The sequence below is a fragment of the Nelumbo lutea genome, chromosome 7 (assembly GCF_056320005.1).
Source record: "Nelumbo lutea isolate HS-2025 chromosome 7, American lotus-T2T, whole genome shotgun sequence".
In the NCBI taxonomy this organism is placed as follows: Eukaryota; Viridiplantae; Streptophyta; class Magnoliopsida; order Proteales; family Nelumbonaceae; genus Nelumbo; species Nelumbo lutea.
The window spans coordinates 54,974,852-54,984,031 of record NC_142690.1 but is presented as its reverse complement, the minus strand read 5'-3'; positions in this window follow the sequence as shown (position 1 = coordinate 54,984,031).

Genomic DNA, 9,180 nt, shown 5'->3' with positions numbered 1-9,180 from the left:
TAGAAACGAACTTACCCGGCAGTATGATGTGTGTAGGTCATCCCAAACTTAGATATGTGCAAAAATGGCATAGATCTAGTTTCAAACGAAAAAAGTAGCAAAAACCAGAAGAAATGGCATGAAAGCATAGAAAGAACAAGGAAAAATGTGAAAAAAAACCCATACCTAAGATCTAAATCGTAAAAATTGTTGTTTTTCTCCCCTCTGCAACGCTTTTTGCCATCACTATAAGTGACCTGCACGAATGGAGACGATGATATGGTTTTCTCTACTCTTAGGGGTAGTCTTGGTATTTCAAAATTGTTTGAGACACTATTATCCAAAAAAATTGAATAAGCACTTATTTTTAAGTACTTAAAATAAGAAACCATGAGCAATTTATTTTTTAAGCACTTATTTTCAAAATAAGTACTTATTCTTGGCTTTTTTGCCAAATAGGAATAAGTACTTATTTGCCACTTGTTGTGTGGTTTGACCACTTATTTGAAGTGATACCAAACGGCCATTGAGTCCTAATTATAATAGGATTAGGACTAGTTTTATCTATTCCAAAATCCAACTCTATTAGGACATGAATGGATTATGTGCATTTATTAGTAAATAACAAAGATACCCCCAATGTTTCATGTATGTTTCTCACTGTTTTCTTGTAATAACTTCATAAAATATGCATGTCTAAAATTATCATTTTATAGGGAATATACTTTTATGGAAAAAGATAATAAGCAAGTTTATTATCAAGTTACTAGGCTAAAGGCATGTTAGTTATAATCAAAGTCTTTGTAGAGAGACTGAGCCAAATGGGCCCTAGCCTATTACTATATTACTGATTAGTTCTTTTTTGTTATTCGGTCTTAAAGGGCCTTTAATTCTTTTTATGTTTTCTAAGTATGCTGATGAGGTGAACGCCTACTTAAGGACAAATTTGAAATTTATGTAATCTTAGTAAGATTAATAAAAGATTAGAGAGGAGAAAGAGGAGATTATCGAACTCCTTCTTTCTCCCTTCTTTTCAATTCTTCCTTCTTCTTGTTGTCTTCTTCTTCTCTTCATCTTCTGTTATAATCTGAAATATTTTTACTATTTTTATTGGTCTGAATCACATCTGTCTCATTAAATGAAACCTAATAAGACCTAATTAATAATAGGTTGTCTCTTGACCCATTACTTATATGGTCTAAATTGAGATTGAGCCTACATGTTTTCTTATCTTTTCAAGATTGTGTTTACTCTCATTTGGCCTAGACTCATTCCATTAATAAGCATGAGATAAACATTTTAAAACATGAAGAAATAAACATAAGAGATCGATACTATCATACTTAGACTTTGCAAATGTCCATTGCAATGATTGTCTTCTAATTTGGAGTCTTTAGCAAGTTCACATACTTTTGGTACATACAAAACCAATTGTATAAATAAATTTTATTTATTTTTTCTCTCAATCAATGATAGCATAATAGATCACGTCCTTCACACGAAAACCTAATAACAAGAGGATAAAATGTTATCAATGGCTATGGGGTATTATGTTTTGTTCTTGTGATTTAAGATTGTGTTTGGTACCATTGCTATGTCTACCTAAAACATTTTGGCTTGATTAATACAAATTGGTAATGATGAGAGATATTTTTCTACCTGAAACAGTTTGGGTTGATCAATTCAAATTGTTATTTTTACACGAAACTTCAATTCTGTATTTCAACTATAAATGTAATGATCAATCTCACACATGCATTTTTCTAGCTGAAATGGCTCTCATATCAAATGACAATGCATATATCTCACCAATTTGGTATTTATCAACCCAAAACATTTTATGTAGAGAAAACATCAATATAGTATCAAAGACCCAAGTGTTCATTAATGGCTTTTTTTTTGGTAAAGTGTTCATTAATGGCCAAGCCTAGGCATTTAGCATTAACCAAAATCTTATTCGGCTCATAACCAACCCTAATCTTACCCCACTTCTATGTAGGGACTAGGGATGGCAATAGGTAAAATACTTGTAAAAATTGCTCTTCCCATTCCCAAACCCACTTAAGTAGTATTGATCCCAAATTTGTTCAACTTTCTCTCCAAACTTTCCTAACCTGTTCCATCCCAAACCCATCATGACCTGTTTCACCCAATTCAAATTTAGTAACCTTAATTAATGCCCATTAAACTCATCACCCATAATTGTCTCTATTTAACACTCCTGTTTACCATAATTAACTCCACAACACCACTTGTAACAATATTAATTAACTCTATTAAATATTTCAATATTGTAATAAAATCAATTAATTTCATTTGAGTTTATCTAAAACTACTCATATATAAAATTAATGCATTGTTGAAAAAAGACAGAGAAAATTTACTTCCAATTACTAAGGTTTGAACCTTAGTTATTCATTGAGAATACTAATGGTTGTGAAAAGTTAAGTGTGTAGCTATATCAAATATTTCCTCAATTGAAAGACTTAATAACAAACTTATTGAGATCAATGATGATCCAAGGTACAAAGGAGCAACTATATGAAATGATAATTTGAACTCTCTCCAAGAAAGAAGCTATGCTACAATGGACAAATAAAAGAAGAAGAAGAAGAAGAAGAAGAAGAAGACATCAGTCGTTAGAGTTTTTAACTTATTTTATTTCTTTTATGACTTGATGTAAGCATTTGCAAAATGTAAAACAATGAGCTTATTATCTTGGACCTATCTCGATATTACCAAAACCTTAGAGACCATATGGCTAGGCTTTCCTTCGACCTTAAATTGAGCTTAATTGTGAAACTTCTAAGTGTGGAGGCCTAAATAGTTGATTCTTAAATCTTAGGAGTTGTCCACCTAATGTTTTTAAGGTTGGACATAGTCATTAGTATACTACCCATAAGGTAGTAATCGACTACTTGTAATAGGTGAAATTGGTGTCACTAAGTACTACTTGTGACAGCCAAGATTGGTGTTACATTAGCTCTGGCCTATAGTTGACTAATGAAAGGTAGTATTTGACTAACTCTATCAGCCAAAAATTAGGTGCATGCGGAGTGGTTGACTACCAAGAGGTAGTAGTTGAATACAAGAGAAAAAAGACTCTTTGTAGCATGTACTAATCGCCTATTTGAACCTAGCAGCCGATTACCTACTCCTAACAAGATTGAAGCAATCGACTACTTGATTATGCTAGTCAACTACTACACAAAGAATAAAAAGATTTTTAACCATTTATAGTATCAATGGCTTTTCCCTCTTTTGGTAATCCTTCAGCTATGTTAGGAATAAATTCTAAACATTTCTAAGAATAGTTTAATCCCTACCCAATAACTCTATAATGAAAACAAGATCTCTAAGCATGATTCATGCTATATATACATAAGTTTGAGATGAAAATCTCAAGAAAATGTATTGTGCTAAAAAAAATCTAAGTGAAAAAGAAAGCAACAATAATAGAGCAACTTAGTTTGAAGAGATTTTGAGTTAAAAGAGTTTTATCCTGAGAGAAAAGTTTGAAAAGGCTATTTTTGTCTTTTGTGTCTTATTGATTCTCTCCAAGAATCTCTAGTCTCTTTAAGTGCATTGACCCATGTGATCATTCTTGCATTTAAATAATTTCATTTGTATTTGCATATCAGCCTTTGTAAAGGCATTATATTGTACTTTACCTGCATATCTGATTAACTAGTGGGTTTCTAGCTGATGGTTCTTGGGTGTTTAAGAATTAAACACTATAAAGGTTGGGATAGCACCCATGAGTCTATCTGATTAAAGGTCTTATTGGGACTTGGAAGGTCTAACCAGCGTAAAGGTATTGTTGGCACCTATAAAGTCTAAATGTTGTAAAGGTCCTGTTGGCACCTGGGAAATTCAACTAGTTTAAACGTTTTGTCGGCACAAGGGAAGTCCAGGTAGTTTAGTGAAAAATCTCAAGTGGTGTGTCTAAAGAGAGGATGTAGGCCTAGGTTGGCCAATCCCTATAAATCTTGTGTGTCTTTATATTCTTTCAATTGTTCTATTAAATTTATTGTTATCACTTCTATCTTATCACACAAACATTTCACATTATTGCTCTTTGTCATCATTGTTTAGTATTTAAGTTTTAGAAGGCACTAGTTGAGAGGAAACCTTATGGCTGCATTTGGAAACAATGTAAATACAAATTTACATTGAGGACTTTAACATCGATTGTTTTATTAGAATGTAAATGGGAACCGAATCGTTTGGCCCATTTATACTCTTCATGTTTGGTAGAAGCGATATAAATCAAATGTTACCCGACCCCTATTGAGACCAAGCAAACCAGAGGCAACGATGAATATGCCCATCAAGAGTTATGTTGTTAATGCCCTCGAGTTGCCGAACGTTATGGTTTCTATGGCAAAGTCACCAATGGTGTAAGACCCATCTCCATATGAAACTTGGTGGAGGCATTGCTCAGAGTTGTAGGACAGAGGAGAGTACAAAGAACACAAAGATGGCTTGGTGGTGGTATGCTCTTTTGGATAAAGGATTTGAAAGGCTTCTGGGTTGAATGGGAGAAAGAGCAACGCATGTGGAAGGAGTTGAAGCCCTAGTGGAGAAATCATAATCCCTAAGAAAATCCCAATCTAGATATCATGAAGGGAACCAAGCCACTGAAACAACTTAAGCTCTCAGTTCTTGCTAAAAAATCCCCTATCACCAGCTTCCTATAAGTAACTGTGTCGATTCATCCCGCTTTACTTGATAGCTTTCTTGTAACCCCCCATCTTGTTTCTTGCTCTACCTCAACCATGCTTATTTGATCACACTGAACAAATCGATTATTCTTCACTGTTCTTGAAGAGCTTGATCTTGAATCTATAAAGGATTCCTTTCAGTGCTGTAAGTAACATGTTTCAGGACGACAATTTGTAGTTGATCTTTGAAGAAAAAGGAAACTCATGTAAGTTTAGTCTGATTGTTTTTGCTTGTTGCCACTTGCATTTATGGGTGACCATCTATTTATTTTTTGTCTGCTTATTTAGGAGTCTTGATTCATTTCCTAGAAAGAGCAACATAGGAGAACGAAGCAAAAATTAACGGGGTTGTAAGCGGCGACAAAGGGTAGGCTCACGGTGTTGTAGGTCTAAAGAAGTGTTGGAAAGGAGATAGAGACGTTAACCGGGCCTAAGACTTTTTACTTCATTTTTATTGATGTGTTTTTTTACTTCAATTATGGATGTAAAATTCTACATATGTGGATTTTTACATCAATTTGCGGTATTTAATTACACTCCATCCAAATAGCTGTAAAATCGAGCAAGAGTGTAATATTACACCAGTCCGGTATTCACACCACAAACAAATGCAGCCTATAGAACTCAATTCACCCCCTCTTATGTTAGGATACCTAGGCAATAATTACATCAAATCATTCTAAGTACAAGGTTGAGAATATCAAGTGACAAAGACCAAGTGATAGTTCTCTCAACATTACGTCCAAATTTAGCCCTGTGATGAGCTACAACGTTACTTGCATGTACAGTATGGGAGATAAAGGTTTGGTGAAAATCTCTTAACAATGTCCTACAATCAGAAATGATTAAGTTCAAATGCTAAGTAACCTCACAGTGAGGATCCAAGAGGAGGTTGACATTGTGTAGCATATCTCCCTCGATAGAAACTCTTCTCGTGCCCAGGACTCTAGCCATAATCAAATCAGCTCTAAATGCTTTTCCTCAACATTTTTAGTTATACATTTAAGAATTATTTTGGTGGTTGGTTTCACAAGAGAACATAATTTTGCTACTATGACATGTCACCATTATTTATTAGACTTGGTATATTTTAAATTTTGTAACCTTCTATGCGATTATATTAATGAGATTAAATAATATTAGGAAAAATTCTAGATTAATACCTTATACTTTGGGGATATTCTTAGTTTAGTACTAGAACTTCAAAACGTGCCACTATAGTGCCTAAAGTTCCAAAAATTGCCCAGTTTAGTCCAAAACCGTCAATGGACATTAAGTGACATGTGAAAGGACAAAAATGCCCTTCAAATATCATCTAATTTTCTTTATCTACCACTCTCGTATAAAACTATTGTACAAAGATTCCATCAGAGCTAGGATCAGTGGTCACCTCTCTCACCATATAGCCCTCCAATGGTTCTCAAGCCAAAGGTCCGCGTCGTTTGCTGGAAAAGGTCATAGTTTGTTGCACCCTACCCCGACAGTCCTGCCTTTTTCTCATGGTTTCTCAGCCACTTCCGATAGAAGTTTCTTTTCAAAGTTATGTCAAATTCCAATCAATGCTATATAGTCCCATACATGCATGGCGTCTGCTCTCTTGGCCATCCAAAATGAAACATGTTAGGGTATGGGATGCCTTTAATTTTCACTACTGTCCCCACTCACTTAATTTCTGATTTTCATCCATCGATCTGAGAAGAGAAGCAAGACCATTACTTGTCATTTGTGTCTTCTCTCTCTCTCTCTCTCTCTCTCTCTCTCTCTCTCACTTTGTTGCTTTGTATAAAACAAAACCAGAAAAGAGAAAGGGAAAACTTCTCTTACGAGATGATGATGTCTTTTGGAGCTTCCGTTTTTATCTATCCGATGGATTAAAAATGAAAGGTTAAGAATAAGAAGGATGAAGTTAGAACCATATGATGATGTCTTTGGCTCCCGATTCATAATGATGTATTTACCCTCCCACAATCTGATTTGTATTTTGGTGTAGCAATGGTGCATGGGATCGATGGTGTCCCTTGATCAACAGGTTAATTTTTAGCTCCCATGAGGTATTTTTATCCTTGGAGTCTACTTCCCTTGATTAACAGGTGTAAAGTGGCTAGGAGTGTCCACAGTTCGGTTTTTCCATTTCTCCAAACCAAATTGGACCAATACCACCAGTTAATCGGTCTGTCGGTTTCAGTTTTTGACCAGTTTGGTTCTTTGGTTTTTCGGTTTTTTATGTTTATAATATATTATATAAATATATGTATAATATTATATTATAAATATTATAAAAATATAATATATATATAATATTTATAAATAGATTATTATAAATATAATATATGTATATATTTATATATATATAATGAATATACATTTATATATAATATATAGTAAATATGTGACATATATTAAAATATATATAAAATATACATATAAATATATATACTGGTCAGTTTGGTTAACCGCTGGTTTTTTTGTAGGTTAATCGAAAATCGAACCGGTCCTTCGGTTTTTCAAAAATACCAACCCGGAATCAAACTGATCGATTCGGTTTGGTTTTTTGGTTTTTCATGGACACCCCTACCTATAGCCCAAAACCAAAGACCCTTAAGTATTGCCTATCTCCTTCTTCCAATGCTCTTGGTTCTGCTAAATCATCACCTAAGCCTTATTCCTTTGGCATATACTTCCCTCGCTCTTCGGACATTAAAACGTTGAGGTCGTTGAGGGACACAACAAAATGTTGAGGTCATTAAGGGATGCAGCAAACAAGATGCAACCCTCCAACAGTGTCTATTTTGGTTCAATCTTATTGTAGAAGATAATGAATAGTATTTCTTTTGAAGAGTAGTTTTGACATTTTTAAAAGTTTTAAGTCACACATGTCATCATGTGATATAGATAATTGACGTACTATTAATGACATGGACTAAATTGATAGTTTTTTAGCGTTTAGGTACTATAGTGAGACAGTGGCACATATTGAAGTCGGGTACTAAATTGATACTACCCCTAAAGTACAGGTACTAATATGGAATTTTCCCATAATATTACTTTTCTAACCTATGGACGTATGTTTTAATTATTCTACCATTTGCCAATGTGTGGGTATCGGGTAACCCGAAGGTTGCAAAACCCAAGCCTTATAGGGTTTTGATATTCGATTAAAAGATAAAACCTAATCAACTATAATAAGTGGGTTGATAACATTGATACGTGTCCAATAATTTTAACCCTAAGGTCGCAAAACCCAAACCCATACCAAACAACCCTAAAAGATAAAACCTAATCAACTATAATAAAGGGGGTTACTAATTTTTCCATACCTTCTTCTATGTTTAGTTAAAAGATCACACCTAACCAACTATAATAAGGGGGTTAATAATCCATTTAACCTGATTCATTTTAATTTCATGCAACTTTAATCATAGTTGTAATTTATAGGAGAAATTTTAAAAGATTAGTTGGGATGGTATTTTCCATTCATGAGCCCAAATCCTAGCTCACAAGTTCTTGTTTAGAAGTTTTAAGTTATAACTCAACTAATAACTCCAAATCAATTGTGTTATTTCAATAATTTTTTAGATTATATATATACATATACATACATATTGTCATTTTTTGAAACAACCAATGAGATACAATTTCCCACAACCTAAATAATCTTTTCTCCTAGAATTTCTCTGAAACTATCTCCTCCACTATTCCCCACTTTCTCCAAAATTATCTCTAATTCCTATTTATCTCCAAAATTATCTCTAATTTAGTAGATATTTTCTCTCCTAAGTTACCTCTAATTCCTATTTATCCTCTCCCCTACTTTTTATCTATATCTATCTAAAGAAAGTTTGGCTTAAAAAATTTAAGAATTATTCAAATACTCTAACAAAACTATATAATAACTTTAAAATATTTATTAAAAACACAAAAAATAATTTTATATTTTTACAAAATATATCACGAAATTATGTACTAACAATTTAAATTATATTTTTATGGATTATCAATTTAAATTTTTTTCAAATATTTAATAATATGTAATAGCTTTAAATAAATGAAATTCAAATAACAAAAAATTTTAAATAATTTTTAGATTATTTAAATATTTATCATAACTAGATTTTCAATAGTTAAAATAACGGAATTATGTAATTAATTTAAAAAATTTCTTTAAAGTAGAAAAATAATTATTACATAAAATTGAAATTAATAATAATTTAATATATTACAAAATTAATATTTAAATTATGTAATAATATTATAAATTATGATTTTATGGATAATTAAATTCAATAAATAATTAATATTTTAAAATTTAAATATCTTACATATTATTGAAGTATTTAAATAAATAAATCTTTTACATAACAAGATATTTAGCATAATTAGATTTTAAATAGTTAGAATAAAGAAATTATGTAATAAATTAAAAAAACTGTCAGGTATAAAAATAATTATAACATAATGTTGAAATTAATAATAATTT